This window comes from Sminthopsis crassicaudata, chromosome 1 (genome assembly GCF_048593235.1).
Source record: "Sminthopsis crassicaudata isolate SCR6 chromosome 1, ASM4859323v1, whole genome shotgun sequence".
In the NCBI taxonomy this organism is placed as follows: Eukaryota; Metazoa; Chordata; class Mammalia; order Dasyuromorphia; family Dasyuridae; genus Sminthopsis; species Sminthopsis crassicaudata.
In genome coordinates this window covers 366,996,206-367,015,313 of record NC_133617.1, presented here as the reverse complement: position 1 = coordinate 367,015,313, position 19,108 = coordinate 366,996,206, and the positions used below count along the sequence as shown (strand labels likewise).

General features: G+C 37.3%; 1 protein-coding gene and 1 long non-coding RNA gene across 14 annotated transcripts in view; one reads left to right on the top strand and one right to left on the bottom strand.

Annotated features, from left to right (window-relative positions):
- Nucleotides 1–19,108, bottom strand: part of SLC14A1 (solute carrier family 14 member 1 (Kidd blood group)) — a 94,394-nt gene that overhangs the window by 33,681 nt on the left and 41,605 nt on the right. For 2 of the 13 annotated variants that reach the window (XM_074279262.1, XM_074279261.1), the window contains exon 1: nucleotides 62–955. The exons of 1 other annotated variant lie outside the window; for it this stretch is intronic. The gene's annotated coding sequence lies outside the window, so the exon portion shown is untranslated. Of the gene's footprint in view, nucleotides 1–61; nucleotides 956–2,350; nucleotides 2,559–19,108 lie in introns of those variants that run through there. 10 more of the 13 variants (XM_074279259.1, XM_074279257.1, XM_074279265.1 and 7 more) reach the window with 8 other exon arrangements.
- LOC141549614 (uncharacterized) overlaps nucleotides 1–19,108 on the top strand; it is a 106,812-nt gene that overhangs the window by 77,165 nt on the left and 10,539 nt on the right. The gene's annotated exons all lie outside the window — the stretch shown is intronic.

Sequence of the window (19,108 nt, the reverse complement as noted above, 5' to 3'; positions counted from 1 at the left end):
TAATAGAAATTACCCAGTAATGAGGAAAACTCAAAATAACAGACATTAAGAGGATACTTACAAATTCTCTGGTTTCTTGTGGACAGAAGGCAGTGACTGATAAAAGACTTGAGCAGGAGCTTTGCAAAAGAAGAGTGCTAAGTAGCCGCAGATATGGTTGAGGAGGGAGTCATCTAACAGTTTTTATATATCACATACCCCACTCTGCATATAAATAGTGGCCGGTGTCTCCTCCCACTCCTGGCATAAGAGGTCAAGAAATGCTGAAGAACTAGTCATTTGACTTTTCCACCTTAAGCCTTGGTCCTTGATTCGGTGCCAGGCTCTGGACCATCTTTTCTACAGGTTTCTAGGGTGTTTGTTCTGTTGGCTTTCTTTCTTTCCAAGTCTCATCTTTTCTTTCTCCAGACTGTTGTCTTAGAAACAGCCTTCCCCTGTCCCATGCCATCTCTTTCCCTTTCTTTTCCCCTCCTACCCCAATGAGTTCCAGACTCTTGATTTGTTTCCCTCTCACTGGACTCCAGCTGGGAAAAGGCCAACCTGATGCCGTTTTAACCAGAAATTGCTACTTGGATCAGTCTGCTCCCCAGATGGATCCTGGACTGACAAGTCAATTTTTCTGTATGTCATTTCCTCTATGACAAACTTCTAGACCAATCCATTCATGAAAATCCAGAATTTGGGATGCAAAAGCTGAAAGTGTGCAACATCAAGCCCCTTTCATTTAAAACAACCTCTCTGCTAGAAAGCACAACCCCATAGTCTTTCAGCAGCACAGTCCTGTCTCAGGATAAACTGATATGTTTGCAAAGGTTGGAGGCAAGCATTTAACCAGGTAAAATTGAAAGCAAAGTTGAAGCTCTCTCTTTTCCTTCCTTTTTTTTTCACCCCCTTTTCTGGCTTCAAGATTGTGGCATTCTTCTGTATAACACAGCCTCTTGATCTCCTCAGTCACCTGGTCTATACTTCAGCTGTGAATCATGATGGGGACAAAATTAAAACAAACATGAAAAAGGTGCCTGTAGCACTGGCGGCTGCCAGCTCCTTTGGCCCCTGCTACCTCACCAGAGCCGGGACTGTGATAACCCTTGTCAGCCTCCAGCACCGGTATCGGATCTGTACAGAGTAAACTCTCTTGCACCACCCACTGGACAATGGCCAGACCGGGCTTGAAACATCCCGAAATGACAGTGCTCCCTGTCCAGACCGCATCCTCTCAGGTGGATTAGAGGTCATTAAGAACTGGATTTAGTTCAGCCTTCTCATTTTATAGTTGAGGAGACTGAGGTAGAGAAATGTGAAGCCGAAGGTTACAAAGGTAAAAGGTGGCAACAGGAGGACCTGAACCTTTCTACTCTTGGAAACTTAATGCTGTGCTTAGCAGCTAGGGTGGGGGACGAGGAGAAGGTCAGGAATATCACTGAGAGACTGGGTGACAGGGAGCAGCAGTCACACTGTGCACCAAGCCCTTTTACTTCCAAAGTTTTGACCCAAGTAAAAGATTCAAATGAACATTCAAGTCCAGGACTGAAAATGGGAAACATTCCTAAAATATGAAAGGAAAAGGAGCCTTTATAAGGACTACTAGATGGATGCGAAACCCACTTAGTAGAGTTACATTTTTGTCTTCCTCCAGCTTTCTCACTGGTCATAACATAGAACATAAGAAACCCGGTAAAAACAGCATTTAATTCCAGAACCTGGAGTTCTGGAAAACCGTCCAATGCTCTCGATAAGCATAGAGGGATGGTTGTCATAGTATATATGAGAAGTATGGGGGATAGTGGAGAGAGCTGAAGTGGCAGGAGTTAGGAGTCAGGAAGACATAAAAGCAAGCAACTCTCATTGACGTGAGATTTTGGGCAAGTCACTAAACCTGGGCAGTTGAGCACAAGCTGATCTGCATAGATAGGAGCCTCCGGACCTCGTGTTCTTTATATCAGTAAAATCACAGGTCCTGATCCAAAATACAAGTATGTGTGTGTGTGACCTTGCTTACAAACATCCAGGGACTAACAAGATAATTCCTTCCCCCTTTAATTTGCTTAGTTGTTTTGGAGTTCAGATAGATATTAGTAAAACATTTAAAAAGTCCCTACTGTGTGCCAGGAATTGTGCCAAGTGCCAGGGATAGAAATACACAGTTTTTGTCTTTAAGGATATTATTTTCTAATGAAGAATATAAAGGGGAGCTGCAATAGTCTAACGGAGAACAAATATAAATAAATGGAAGCTTGAAAGTAGGGGATGGGACATGGCACGCGGAACTGGCATGGAAGCCTGGTTCTATTCAAGGTAAGAGGCAGATTGATCTGTCAGAACCCAGAATCCCTGAAGTGCACTCACCCACCCTTAAAACAGAATGGGATCCTTCCTCACACCGTTTGGCAGACAGCTCACCTGGTGGTCTGTATTCTTGACAAACGCTTTCTTCCTCTTCCTGCCCCAGCTCTTGAATCCTTCTAGCCTTTACCTACAACTGTCACGGAGGCTTTAGAGACAGAAGCCTGCTGGTCACAGCATCTGTTCACCTTGGGAATGCCTCCCAATTACCACTGCTATCTCAGTTCACATTTTTCGTCCAGTTTCCATGGGCTTAGCCCCTTGGGCTATATTCTGGGCCAAGGAATTCCTTTGCTCTAAGCTGTCTCTATCCTGGTTCTTAGGTGTAACTGCCTGAGGCACTGCAGGTGTATCCTTGGATCTCCTTGCTAGAGGAATCCACAAAGTCTAGAACATTTTAGCATTCATATTCCCTCAGTCAAGCTGGGCTCAGATAGCCAAGTCTAATCTTTTAGTTCTGGCTTGCTATTGGAAAGCTTTAGAACAAAGACTTGGAAGACAAGGGTAATTTCCTCGATTCCTGAACAGGAGAATGTTAGTCTGGGGACTCTGATTCAATCTGGCCAGTCGAGGGAGAGGAGTCTGTACCCCATGGAAGAGCCAATATCCCATCTGGCTCTCCGGCTCCTTCAGCCAGAAGTCCATTCGCAGACTTTCATCCTGGGGAGGTCACACTATTAAAGCAAACACATATTGCTTGTGCTGTCCTAGAATAGCACCCCATATGAATAGCCCTTTCCTATCCTACCTCTTGTAACACTTTTATCCTCACTCCATTCACATACATCTCCAGACACAATTTGTGGCTCCATTAATCCCTTCTACTCTTTAGAGAGACAGGTAAAGGTGGAGGTGGACAGAGCACTAGATTTCAGATACCTATTGATTATGTGATCCTGGGTAAATTACTTAATCTGCTTAACCACAATGAAACAGGTTTAATAAGAGGATCTGCCTTGCTGGGTTATCGTGAAGATCCACAGAGATAATATTTATAAAATGCCACTTAGCATAATGATTGGTATATAAATGCTCATTCTCTTCTGTTTTCTATTCTACTATTGGGAAACTCTATTATAAAGAGAGTCCCTTGCTTCTTTTTCCTCAGTTGCTCCTTTTTTTCATCATTGTCATCATCATCATCATCATCATCATTGCCTGTATCAGCCAAAATCTGGCTTTGCCTTTAGCCATTATATTTCTGCATAGTTTATCTGAGGGAGTAGGTTCAACTTCTTGGAGTGTGACACAGAAGTTAATATATTCTTTACTTTGGAGAACTCTAAGCCATCTATCTCTAGCTGGATTAGAAAGATGACCTCTGAATTCTTTTACAACTCAAAGAATCTATGCTTCTAAATGTTTAAGAGTTTGTGAATGAGCAAGGTTGGCCAGTGAACTCATGATAGAATTTTCCACTTTCCACTTTCTGTGACCCGGGAGAGATTACTTAAGATCATTAAGTAATTTTAAGTGATCCTCTAGTGGTGAGTCCATAGACCTTTACTTTATGTCTCATTCTCCTCAACCACTAGGTAGCATATACCATTGATAATTAATTATTTCTTCTTTCTTTAGCTTTTATGTTGTTGTTTGGTCACTGACTCTTCATGATCCTATTGAGGTTTTCTTGGCAAAGATTCACTATGTAAGTGCCATTTGGAGTGGTTCACCATGTCCTTCTCCACTCATTTTACAGATGAAAGAAGCTGAGGCAAACAGGGTGAAGTAACTTGCTGAGGATCACACCGCTAGGAAGTGTCAGAAGCTGGATTTTAACTCATATCTTCCTGATTCCGGATTTGGTCCTCTATCCCACTCACTTGGCTTTTGGAGCCCCCCTGTAATTCTGGTCCTCTTGCTACTTCCTTTCATCCCTTGTATCTCCTTCATGGGTTCTTCTTTTTGTCCCATAAGTGTAGACCCTTTCTTAAGGTTCTGTTTTTGATCTCTTCTCTTCATATATTTTCTTCATCCAAGACATCATGCCCTCTATTGACTTTAATGAATTCCTAAAAACAAATGATTTCCAAATCTTTTTTTCTCTCAATCTTAATGAGTTCCCATTTTCCATCTCCCTATCTACAAATGTTTATTGAATATTTCTTTTTAGATGTCATGCTACTGATTTCAGACTCAGCATGTTTGAATTAAATTAATGATCATTCTTCTACAAACCAGCTTCCTTTTCTTGGTTCTCTAATTTATGTCAGTAGTGCCATCTTTCTTCTCACCAGTCAGGCTAAAAATGTCAGATCATCTTGAATTCCTTCCTTCTCTCCAACTACTCATATCCTATCGGCTGCCAAGTCCTGAAAATTCTTCCTTCCCAATACTGTTTGTCTTAAACCTATTCCTTCCTATCTATTCTCAATACAATCATCCTAGTGCACACCCTTATTATGTCATACCTGGACCAGACACATGGAATCATAAAGCTGAAAAGGACTTCTTGGAAATCCCCTCCACCACATTCTGTACACATGGATATTCAATGACTCCTTGAAAATTTCCCATTATGGAAAGAACTCAGGATATGTTGAACTCATTCCATTTTCAAACAACTTAAATTGTTAGGAAGCACTTAATTGGGCTTTCCCCCTGAAACGTATATATACTGGTTCTTGTATTGCCCTTTGGAATAATTCATAAATCTAATTGCTTTCTGGCTGGCATACCTTCACTATCATGTTCTTTCTTCTCTCCAGATCTATTCTACCCAGTTTCCTCATATGGCATGGTTTTCTTATATGGCATGGTTTTGGATCTCACCTTCCTGGATGGCCTCTGCCTGTTTGTTCATGTTCCAATTCCACAAATTGGAATCCAGAAATAAGCACAATACCTTAGATATGCTCAGACCAGGACAAAGTGTCATAGGACTATCCCTTCTTCACTTTGGATATTATACTTTTACTGATGCAACAACCTAAGACCTTTGCTTTTTTTGAATGCATTAGTCTAATCATTTCACTTTGATCTTAATATTTACATTTGATTGAGCACAAGACTACATTTCTCTCTCTTCAATTTTATCTTAGACTCTGCCCATCATTCTAGCTTATTGAGATGTTTTTCTGAATCCTTATGTTGTAATTCAAAATATTTGCTATATTTCTCAGCTTCACAGCATTTTAAAGTGTCAGTAAAGATTTCCCCTGTAATTTTTCTTTCTTTTAGACAGTGAACTCTTAGTTTTTGTTTTTGTTTTTTTTAAAGAGGAAAAAGGAAAAAAATTATGGAAAACTATACACTACTGGAAAAAAATCTGATTGTATATGCAATATTTTACATTTGTGCCTTCCAGGTTTGCTAAGTATCCAGTGGAGATGTCTTTTATAACTCTTTTTGGGGGGCCAACCTTGTTCTTCAGTATTTCACAACATGCAGTTTTTATTTCCATTGAAATTGCTGTAATCATTGTGTATATTATTTCTTGGCTCTGTTCACTTCATTCTGTATCAATTCATATAAATTTTTCATGCTTTTCTGTATTCATCATGCTCCTTGTTTCTTTCAGCACAATGGTATTCCATTGCATTCATGTACCACCATCTGTTTAACTATTCTCCTGTGCTCTCCTGAGGACGCTCATTTCACAGCTCTACCAATAATTCATCCGTGTGTGCTTATTTTTCCTCAACCTTTCCAACAGGGGCTATTTCCATCTTTTGTCATTTTTTCAAATTTGAATTTAAATTTTAAAATTGGATTAAACTTAATTTTCATTAATTAATTTTAACAAACTTTAATTAAAATTAAACCTAAAATTTAAAAGTTGAAAAAATACTGAACACACTAGGGTCAAGCACAGAATCCTGGGCTATATACCACTAGTGTCCTCTTTCCTTTCTGACTCAGACTGTTACCCAACTAGTTACTAATTATATTATTTTTCCAAACTGACATTTTTCTGTCTTACCAAATGAGTAGTTCCATGGAATCTTCCTTATTTTTTTTTGCTTAGCTACATCTTTTAAAAGTTCAGTTAATTCCTAGTTCTATTTTCAGGGATCTAAAAATTTGCTGGCATTACAATTCTCCAACTACTCCTTTGTATCCATTATGTGCCTCTGCCTCCATTTTTACCTACATCTTTTCTGTAATTTAGCATTCTATTTTCATAAAACAAAAACAACAACAACAACAAAAAAAACAACAACCAGTTAGAGTACTACTTCGTCACACAGAGAGGTTCCATTTCTTTCCACCTACACTTCACTCTCCATTCTTGTTCAACTTGAGTCCTGCTCTCTGCAGTTCATCCTCTGCCTCCTTTAATCCCATTTATTGGTCAGTATGGAGTGTAGTGCTCACATCCATAGTAGCTAGAATCATTATTAGCTAGACACCAAAGTTGTGACTGAAGATTAGTTGGGGACGATGCAATTCTTCCTTCTAAGAAGATGGGCCATATTGCCTAAATCTTGGCTCAAAATCTTCCTTTATTGGCCCAGTCCAGAGCTTGGCACAGTGACTGACTTACTGAACTACTTCACCTGCTTCTATTCTTTTCCTTAGGAAAAGAGCAACCTAACTGGTTTCAAGTATTGTCCCCTAAACTAAGCAAGCTTCCCTTATTTGCCACTGGCAGTTGCCTTTAGTTAGGGTTCCAACAATAAACAATTGCAGAGTCCCATTAAGAAAACAAACACTTCTTTCAGTGACATTTAATGGGTCAACAAATACCCAGGTCAAATCACTTGAAGGTCATTAACAGCCACTTAGATAAATTGATCTACCAATTAACTAATCCACTATGTATTTCATTGAAAAGCACATTCAAAGAGGTAAAGATCCCATAGACAGCAAAGTACTAATAGCAACACTTTTTGTGGCAGCAAAGTGTTAGAAACAAAATATACACTCATCAATCGAATTTAATAAAATATTTTTACACTGAAAGAAATGATGGGTGTGAAGGATTGAAAGAATCAGGGAGAGACATAAACAGATTCAAAATGAAAGAAGTAGAATCAGGAAAACGAAATATTCAATTACTACATCAATGTAAGTGGAAAGCACAAAGAAAACCAAACAGCATATAATTATAGTGGCCAAGCTTTTCTTTAAAGAAGATAGAAAAAATTTGTTCACTAGTGACTCAATCGATGTCTTAATTTGATAAACTCTTTTCCCCTCATTTTATTTTTATTTTAGTGTCTTATTAAAAAGGAGCTCCTCAGGGAGGGCAGCAGAAAGCTGCACTGTATCTAGATAGTGCAGTAAGATAAAACCACTGAGTCTGGAGTCTGGAAGATATGAGTGCAGATTCAAATAATTATGTGACCTCAGGACAAGTCAGGTGGAACCTCTATCTGCAGAGATTTCTTTAACTGTAAAATGGGAATAATAATAGCTCTTACTTCTCGAGGTTGTTAGGAAACTTAAATGAGATAAAATTCTTAAAGTGCTTAGCACAATTCCTGACACATAATAGGGTTATATATCAATATATCTATATCTATTCTATGTCTAGATCTCTACATAATAGATATCTATATCTAGTTATTATTATTTGAAAAGTGAAGTGTTACTATCAATAAGAACTAAAAATTTAGATTAATCCCTTCCCATCTTTCATCCTCCCTCTCCCCACCCACATTTTAGGTTGTTTTGGATACTAGGGATCAAGATAAAAAAACTGTGCTTGACCCCAAGGAATTTACATTCCAGAAATATCTTCCATCCATTTAACTAGTGGTAATGAAAATCCCAAACAGAAGCCTGATCATTTCACCTAGTTAGATCACCTAGATTTACTCCTGACCCTACCCTCTGCAACAACCACACAAGGTTGTATACTCCTTAAGGGCTTTGCAAACTTTAAGTGCAATATAAATTAAAGTGCTATTAGCTTGAAGAGTCTCAGGAAGGAAGTAGTTTTTAGTAGAGCTCACTTCTCAGAAGAGAATTGTCTTAAAATGACGGAGCTAGACAAACTGATCCCTCGTAGCTCTCTTAGAGTCGTCAAAATCAAACTTCTAGTGATTACAATTTCTGAATCTCCCCATAATACTTCCCATTATACTTCGTGATTTATAGAAATAGGTGCTAGATAAATAATGTGCATTTTCATTTTAAAAAATAGATCAAGTACTTTATTATTGGTTACACACTATTCAGAAATTTTCCTGATACTGTAGTTTTGATTGATGTGTAAAAGCAATTTGCTCCTTGAAAAGTGTCTGTTCTATTTTTGTACCCCCTTGTTAGTGTCTGCAGAGTGGAATGGCAGAGGCATCGTTAGGAATTTTGATGAAGGTTTTAAAGAGCCTGCTAGGAAACGTTTTGGCCTTCACCCCTACCCCTCAAAAAAGAAAAGAAAAGAAAAAAATCTGAGGAAAACAGAATGTTCCTTTGTGGTTTGTTCTGGCCTGTCCATGTTGTCTATTTATGAGAAACCTTTGAGAGACCAGTCAGACAAAACCAGGGGCATGCAAACAAGGGTGAGGGTTCACACTGACCCAGAACAGAGCTTGGGCAGTGTGGCAGCTGCACATCCCAGAGTGAAAGCTTGACCTGGAAAGCAAAGAGAAATATGTTTCTCTTACTCAAGGGTTAGAAGGGAGAGCTTTATCCCACCTTGTCCCCTCTAGACATTATTCTACCAACTATTTCTATCTCTAGTCTTGGGGCATATTTTTTAAAAGCCCCAAGAGATATTTGGGGCTTAACACTTTTTACTCCAGGGAACTGAGCTGCTGAGGTGTGACCAGTGAACTCACAACTTTCAAAAAAATTATGATTATGATTACTGCAATTCATATTGAATGTCTCTGTCTCATTTTTAAAAATAACCGGATTTAGGGTTCCCTTTTAGCTCTAGATCTGTGAGCCTATAATCTCACGAACTGGAGATTTTTTAAAAGCATAATCAGACTCCAAAGCATTCCTCCTGAAATTTCACCTTCACATGAAGGTGACACTACACTCTAGAAAGACCAAACCAGCATTTTGTCAACAATAACAAGAGCAGAAAAGATCTAACATCTGCTAAAATAGGGACTAGGCCCAAAACTAGTCAGTATTCCTGGAGGGCCCTTGAGGTTGTCTGGTCCAATTCTTTCACTTTAGAAATGAGGAGACTGGCACAGAGGGACGAAGTGTTTGGAACACAGACAGTTTGTGTCTGAGGTGAGCTTTCAACCTGACTCCTGACTTCCATTTTCCTGTTCTTACATCAGATAGTCATCCAAAATGATTGTCATTTCAGAAGATGCGTAGTACAGTGGAAGGGGCAGATAGGGAGCAAACTCAAAAAAAAAAAAAAAAAAAAAAAAGGTTGATTAGTATAATCATTACAAATATCACTCTGATTAATATAGATATTATAGGTATCTTTTTTTTCACAGTTGCATTGTTTGAACCTAGCCCTGCATGGATGGAAATTTTGCCATTTAAAGACCCTTAATCAAGGACTTGTGTTATACTGATCAGAAACTCAGTTAAATTTTAAAATTGATGCAAGGGGTTTTCTCACAATTATACATCTCATGTCGTATCTGAAAACTGCCTCTATACTGATCGGTAGTTATTGTTTCCATGTTCCTTTGATTGCATAGAGACACTTGGGAGAAATGGGATACTTATTTTTCTAATTTTCTTGCTTATTGTACCCCTTCCTACTTGGAAAATCCCCAATCTTTTGTCTGATTAGAAATCAGATTTCTTAATGTTCTATTATTTCCTCTCAGTTAATTGTTCTTACTGTTTTGTCTTTTTTTTCAAGATGTATTTGTCATTTTTCAGATACATTACAGTTGTTAGTCAAATAGCCTCAGGCTTTGTCCATTATAAACCAAAATACCAAAACCCAATCACTTACAGTGTGATTATATCTCTGATTTCATAATTTTCTTTGTAATGACTGACCTTGGAAATTAAATCAGGAATATTCTCTCTTAGGAGAGGAAATGATGGGATCATGTGTTCTGGTTTATCTCAACATTAAACAGCTATCCTCAGGGCAAAAATTGACAGGAGCCAATTTTATATGAGGCACAATAGACATGCTATTAAGTTTTAAAAATCACATTTTAATTAATATCTTCTGGTATCTGTTTTATAGAATTAGAAGTAGAAGACCACCAAATTTTATGGAAACACAAAGCTATATGAATGATAGGGAAAGATAATGCAGAATGTTGGAAGGGATGTGGGAGAACTGGAACACTGATGCATTGTTGGTGGAGTTGTGAAAGAATCCAGCCATTCTGGAGAGCAATTTGGAACTATGCCCAAAAAGTTATCAAACTGTTCATCCCCTTTGACCCAGAATTGCTGTTATTGGGCTTGCTTATATCCCAAAGAAATACTAAAAAAGGGAAATGTTTGTGGCAGCCCTCTTTGTGGTGGCAAAAAACTGGAAACCGAGTGGATGTCCATCAATTGGAGAATGGCTGAATAAATTGTTATATGAATGCTATGGAATATTATTGCTCTGTAAGAAATGACCAGCAGGAGGAATACAGAGAGGCCTGAAGAGACTTAAATCAACTGATGCTGAGTGAAATGAGCAGGACCAGGAGATCATTATATACTTCAACAACAATACCATATGATGATCAATTCTGATGGACGTGGCCCTCTCCAACAATGAGATGAACCAAATCAGTTCCAATAGAGCAGAAATGAACTGAACCAGCTATACCCAGCAAAAGGATACAGGGAAATGAGTATGGACCACAACATAACTTTTCCACTCTTTCTGTTACTGTTTGCTTGCATTTTTGTTTTTCTTCCCAGGTTATTTTTACCTTCTTTCTAAATCCGATTTTTCTTGTGTAGCAAGACAACTGTATAAATATGTATGCATCTATTGTATTTAACATATACTTAACATAGTTAACATGTATAAGACTGCCTGCCATCTAGGGGAGGGGGTGGAGGGAGGGAAGGGAAAAGTTGGAACAGAAGTGAGTGCAAGGGATAATGTTGAAAAATTACCCATTCATATGTTCTGTCAATAAAAAAAAGAAGAAGAAGAAGAAGAAGAAGAAGAAAGAGAACAGAATAGTGACACACAGGGCTGCCAGAGGGAGGTATGGAAGGGTAAGAATAAATAATGAGTTACAATAGGTAGTCCTATTGGAAAAGTCTAAGAAAAAAAGGGGTTTTTAAGTTGACTGTAACAAGCCCCACTGGTAACCTACAAAGGCCTTCCTGGGTTAGTGCCCAGCAGCCCAGATCCTTGAAAACCAGGCAATTATTTGAGGACCAGAACTCTTGCCCCTGATCAGTAAGGATTATTTATAATCTCTATAACACTTTCTAGCATTTTTAAAAATGCTTTTTCATTCTCTGTTTCACGGATACACTTTATTTCCCTAACTGGATGTTAAGTTTTTAGAGCACAGGAACTAAAGTTATTCCTTTTCTTGTTTTTGCCATAGAGTCTAACATAGGAGGCAGATGAGTTCTTGTTGATTGAGGTGGGGTTGGGAAAAGGGATGAGGAGGACATACAGAAATTAACATTATAACTTTCAAGTAAATGGAGTCACACAATTCTTCAAGCACAGCTTGGACTAGATGCCCTGCCCAATTATTATAGCTATGATCCCATACTATGGCTTACGCTTCTCTAATGTGATATGCTTTTGTTTCGTCAGTATTTGGAGGATCTCCATAGAGCTACCCCTAGACTCATGATACATCAGCAAGTCACCTAGTCACTCCTTGTGCAAGCCTGGTTTAATCTCCTTGGTTTCATCTTTCTCTAGTACATGACATGATCCTTTCTATAAGTTTTTTTTTTTTTCTTTTATCTTATTTTGTCAATGGTTACTCCCATTTTTGTTTTTTTGGTAATTTTCTAGTTAACTTCACAGTCTAGTCCAATTTCAGGTAAAGGCAGTCTATCTGCCAAATCATATAACTGGCTCCACTTACTCATTTGGTTATAATTCATCTTGTTTCTCAACTGGTCTGCTGTTTTCTTCCTTCCTTCCTTTTTTTTTTTTTTTTTTTTTTTTTTCTTTTTTAACTATATTTTCAACCAGCTCTTTTTTAGGAGTAGCTTATTTTCTATTTCCATTGTAAATGAGATTTGAGTACTTTGAAATCTTTTTAATTTCTCTTTTCCTGTAATCATGTATTAAATTAAATTAAAAAACAAAACCTTTTTTAAAAAATGGAGTCACACAATTGGCAGAATAAAGAGAAGTAGGACTGGAACAGGGAAATGACAGCAATAAAATCTGACTCCCGTCTCCAGAATCACTCCTGGAAATGAGACCATGAGAATGTAGATTGATTCCAGAGGTACTCCATTTTTCATATCTTCTTATGGGAATCCCCAAGGACTATTCTATATCCAAACTAAGTCATAGGACAAGAAGTGAGTGTGACAATTATAGGCTCTATCATAAAGCTAGAACAATTGGGATGTCCAAGTGATGACATCTTTCAAGAAAAAATAATTTGGGTTTTAATTTAGTTTGTTATTTATTCTGTAACCTTAGGCAAGTCATTTAAACCTAACTTAATAGTTATTATTTATCTGTCATATTATTATTAACAACAAATGAAGGGCAGCTAGATAGTGCAGTGAATAGAGCACCAGCTCTGGAGTCAGGAGGACCCGAGTTCAAACCTGACCTCAGAAACTTCTTCCTAACTGTCTGACCCTAACAATTGCCCAACAAAACGAATGAATATATTTTCTTAAAAACAACAATAAATGAATATTAGAAAAAATATTAAGCCTTTACTATATGTAGAGAATTGAGAATACAAATAGAAAAGCAATACAATATCAGGATGAAAAGAGTGAGATAGGGGGAAAGACTTGAAAAGTATGCAGGATTGTGCAAAATTGTGATACTGAATAATCAAACAGCAGATTTTAGATCTGAAAAGAACTTTACTGATTACTTGCTCAAATTTCTTGTTCTACAAAGGTTACATTTTCATCATTCCTGCCAGATTTTCTGGGGGGGGGGGGAGAGGCATATTTGGTGAGCTAACAGTTAATTAAGAAGAGTCTGAAAATAGCATTTAAATTTCTGGACCTCAGCTTAAATTATAGAAGTTAAAGGGTCATCTCCAATGATGGAATGCACCTAGTTGGAGCTAACAAAAATGGAGCTGATTGTAGATTTGCAGATCTAAGTAAATGGTTTTAAATTTAAAAGGGAAAGGGAGAAAATGTCTTTGTATATCTAACATGCTAAGTGTAATAAACAATAGGAAGAAAAATAGGAATGGAAGCTCCCGGAAATTCATAGGAGTCAAAATCCTAGAAAGGCATCAGATAAAAGGTGATCTATAGGCAAATTAAGAGAGCAAGAATAGTCTACCTGTCAGATCTTTGGAGAAGGGAGGAATTTATGGTCAAAGAAAAATTAGAAAATATTATGAAATACAAAAATGGATCATTTTGATTACAATAAATTAAAAAAGGTTTGCACAAACAACAACAATGCAGCCAAGATTAGAAGGGAAATAGAAATAATTTTAATAACTGGTATTTCTGATAAATGTCTTCCTTCTAAAATATATAGAGTACTGACTCAAATTTGTAAGATTGTAAATCATTCCCCAATTGATAAATGATCAAAGGATATGAACAATTTACAGACGAATAAATTCTTTCTTAACTTGGGATATTCTGCTGACTTTTGTTTGGAAGCAAAGCAGAATTGAATAAGCTCAGAAGAAACATGAGAAGCACAAAGTCCACCCCAAATGTTCATAGGGACTATTTGTGTCTGACCTATGGCAAAACTTTCTGAGCTTATACTGGTCTGATCAACATCAGTTGGGCTTTCTGTAATTTGACTCTAACACAGTGATATCATTTTGGTCCTCTTCAAGAATGAAGGATAATAACTTATTCCGATGACTTTTGATAGGGTCTATGTAGGATAGCTCAGAGTCACAACTATACACTAAGGGAATGTCTAGTTCCTATATCTCAGAAGATGGGAGCAGAGAGCAGCAGGTAACCCTCCAAAATTAAAGTCCAGAAGATAATAATCAGTGTATCCCAGCAATGACAAGAAGTGATAAACACTCTGTAAAGAGGGGTGACTTCCAGCAGAGAGGAGTATAATGAAAACAAAGGGCATCAGCAGCTACATAGCTTCAGAGGTATGAGTTGGTAACCTGGCCACATTTATTCTTATATTTGTGCTTTCCAGGAATATACACTTCACAATGTAGTTTCTGACATGTACATAAATGCTAATATATACACATGTCTAGTGTGTTGTATATGAAAATATGCATATATGTACACACACATATACACCCTTCAAATGTGCAAGATTGGTTCTTGATATATCTTCCCTCACACACGTTTCTTTATCTTGTATTCAACTATCTGTGTATCTTCCATATTTCTTCCTTGTTCATGTGTGTTTTATGTCTTTCCCCAGGAGTCATATGGTAATCCATCCATTTATGCATATGAAAATCTTTTCTTCTTTTTTTTTCTATACCATTTGAATAAATATCTTTTTTTTTTTTTTTTTTTTTTTTTTTTTTTTTTTTTTTTTTTTAGAACTAGAAGTAGCATAGCATAAGTGGATAGAGAACCAGTGTTGGAATCACGAAGACCTGGATTCAAGCCCCAACTCTGACATACTGGCTATGTAATTCATGGAAAGTAATTTAATCCTAAGTACTCTAGATCAAGGTTTCTTAAACTGTGGGTTGAGACACCAATATGGAGATGCATAACTGAATTGAGGGTCATGAAATTATGATTTATTACCAGTAAATGTTTAATTTGTATGCCTTTTATCATCTACCTATATTCCTGGGATTGTGTTAAATTTCTCAGGTAAGAAGATAATTCTCTAAAACAGGGATTTTGAACAGTTTTATATGTGTAATGACCTTTGACAGTTTGGTTAAGCCTATAAACAATTTTTTCAGAATGATATTTTAAAAATAATTGAAGGAAATGCTTAATTTCAGTGAGAAATTAGTGAAAATATTTCCTATCTTAGTTCACAGATCCCTAAACATGAGAATTAACTTCCTTTATTAAGAACTCATGCTCTAAGACTAAAAGGTACAGAGAAACTGTCAACTTGATTGATAAATTTTCTTAATTGAGATGTCATTTCACTATTTGTGAAGATTAGTCCCTGTCCCCAGCCTCTATAAATCTCTATGCCTATTTTCAACAAATGTTCTTTACTCCCCCTCCCCCCCAGAATAGTATTTTATTTTTCAAATTCCATGCAAAAATAATTGTCAATATTCATTTTTGTAAGATTTTGAGTTCCAATTTTTTTTTCTCCCTCCTTCCCTTTGCTCCTCCCTCCCAAGACAGAAAGCAATCTATTATAGATTATAGATGTACAATCATTTAAAACAATTTCCATATTAGTCATATTATGGGAAAAAATAGAACAAAAGGGAAAATCACAAGCAAACAAAAAAAGGTGAAACTAATATATTCTTTGATTAGAATCAATCTCCGGAAGTTCTCTCTTTGGAAGAAGATGTCATTTTCCATCCCAAATCTATTGGAATTGTCTTGGATAAATATATTGCTGAAAAGAGCTAAGACTACCATAGTTGATCCTTACATAATCTTGCTGTTACTGTATACAATGTTCTCCTGGTTCTACTCACTTCACTCAGCATCTGCTCATGTAAATCTTTCCAGACTTTTCTGAAATCATTCTCTCATCCTTTCTTATAGAATAATAATATTCCATTACATTCATATATGATGACTTATTCAGCAATTCCCCAACTGATGGATATCCATTCAATTTCCAATTCCTTGCCACCACAAAAAGGGCTGCTTGCAAATATTTTTGCACCTATGGTTTCTTGCCCCCCTTTGAGACAGACCTAGTAGTGATACTGCTGGATGAAAGGATGTGCACAGTTTGATAGCCTTTTGGGTATATGAACAAATGTTCTTAATAATGTTTTGACAGGTGGGTAAAAATAATTATATTGGCGGTGGTTTATAAACTATTGTTGAGTCACTGCTGAGTCACATATTGTTCTAAGTGGCTGGTAAAATATATACTAGTGGGGATTCATGAGCTATATAATTGAGTCTATGCTGATTGACAAATTGCCTCAAACCTGAAGAGTTCTTCTGGGGGCTCATATTGGTAAGTGTTGGAGGAAAGGGATAGTAGCTATATTAAAAACACAAAATCTTTGGTCATAAGCAGGACCAACCAGGTAAGAGACTCTGGGTGGGTTAGAACATATCCATCCCAATTATGGGAAAAACAACTCAAAGTTCTTTCACTCAAGCTGTCAAATGCATCTTCCTAAAACAAAGGTCTGACCATGTCAACCTCTGTTCAATTTCCAGTGGCTTCCTCTTACATTGAGAATCAAATGTAAAAATTTCTGGCATTCAACCCTCTAGAATCTGGCCCCATCCTACCTTCCCAAGCTTCTTACACTTTATCTCCTCTTCTCTCTTCCCTCATATACTTCTGTAACCCATCATTGCTGCCTTTCTCATGTTCTTCACACAAAACTTCATCTCCCAACTTGGTGTTTTTTCATTGTCTTTTCCCTATATCTGAAGTTCTTTCCCTTCTCATTTCTGTCTCCCAGCTTCCTTCAAGTCCTAGTTAAAATTACACTTTTTACAAGTTTTCATTCAATATTCAACTTAGCTTATATATATATATATATATATATATATATATATATATATGTATATATATATACACACACATACATATCTTGTTTTATATGGCTGTTTGTAGTTTAATCTTCTTCATTACACTGATATGAGCTCCTTAAGGAGCAGACACTGTCTTTTGCCTTTCCTTATACCTCTAGAACTTATAGTGCCTAGCACATAGTAGGTGCTTAATAAAGGCATGTAGACATCAGACCCATGGAGGTGGGGCAGTAGCATTATTCTCAGATTATTACAGCTCTTTTGGCTACAGAAATTATCTAATCTAACTCTCTCCTTTACAGATGGGGGGATGTATGTTCACAAAAATCAAGCAAGTACACTTGCTTGAGATGACATAAATCAGTTATTGTTAGAGGCCCTGGAATGGCAGTGGATGATGCATGTTTAATGCTATTAGGCACGCTAATGCTTCAGAAGCCCTAAGTGAATCATCATCTATACTCCCTGGCAGGGTAGTTGTTCTATGCTGTGTCATACTGAGCAAGGACAAATCTCAGGGTTCCATATAATTTATGGGCTTTGCCTTGTGCTAAGTGCTTCATAATTATCTTGCCTGCTCCTTCCAGGAGTAATCCTAGGGAATTACTATTGGTAAGAGATGAGAACTAGAGGCACAAGAAGTTAAATCATTCCTTTGGCAACAGGGAAGAAACCTGGCAATGGCAGAAATTCTAGCCACAGCCCTCTCCATCTCATAACACCCTGTTCCTCCAAAGCTGGTGGTGTTGGCAATTGGTTTCTTGCCCAAAGTTCACAGCACCCTGGTAAAAAGCCCAGGATACCGTGAGTTCTTTATAATCCTGACTACTTCAATTTTTCCACCCTCCATTTCTAGGCTAATTGGTAGTGTAATCTTCTTATGCCTGGAACCCTACTACCCCCAGAGACATGAACATCACCAAAACTCCACAGAGCAGTGAGCAACAGCTTGTAAAAGGCCAGGCGTATGTTGTAATGGCAAGAAGTCATTTAGAGTCAAAGGGCTAAAATCTCAGCTCTGTTCTACCCATGTGGCCTTGGAAAATTCTCTTCTCTAACACTTTTTCCTTACCTGGCCCTATTGTGCTGAAGAAAATCCTGGGGCAGAATGTGCTAAGGACCCTATGGAGTTTGGATCTAATAATTCATCAATTAAAAAGGACTTATTAAACATCTATTATGTCTAAGTCACTGGACCAGGCACTGGAAATTACAACCCCAAATAAAATAATCTTCTTCCAAAGACACCATAATTTCAGCAAACTGCAGAACCAACTTATCTGCCTATTACCTGTGAATTTATAGAACAGATATTCAGAGTCATGAGCAACTAACTACGTTTGGGACAAATTCAGCTGAGAATAGGGAGATTTGTGGCATAAAAAACAGCTTAATCATGTGTGCAAGTCTGTCCATGACCCTGGAGACAAGATGTGTGCTGGGTCCACAGTTGTAGCACACCAGCCTAAAGAACTTAAATTGAGGTGCAGCAAGCAGTTGGCCATGAGGAAGCTATTGGTGCCCTAGGACAAAATGCTATTCACTCTGTGTTAGTTGCTGCCTACTAATATAATACTAGTTTTTGATCCATGGTGGTCCCTGTAAGATCAAAGATTAGCCAGAGGACCCAAAGACATCTTCAAGATGCAATCTGACATGCCATTTCTTATATGCTAGTTATCAATGATAATATGCTGAAATCTACTTAGACCAAATGTATGCTCTCTGGATCATTCATTGTGATTGTAATTCTTTTTAAATTTAGATGGATGCTAAGTGAAATGAGCAGAACCAAGAGATCGTTGTACACAGCAATAACAATACTGTACAACGATCAATTCTGATGGAAATAACTCTTTCCAAGAATGAGATGATTGAGTCCAGTCTCAATGATCTTTTGATAAAGAGAATTATCTATACCCAGAGAGAGGACTGTAGGAACTGATTGTGGATCACAACATAACATTCTCACTCTTTTTGTTGTTCATTTGCATTTTGTTTTCTTATTCGTTTTCTTTCCTTTGAGCTGATCTTTCTTGTGCAGCAAGATAATTGTATAAATATGTTTAAATATATTGGATTTAACATATATTTTAATATGCATAATATATATTGGATTGTTTGCCATCTAAGGGAGGGGGTG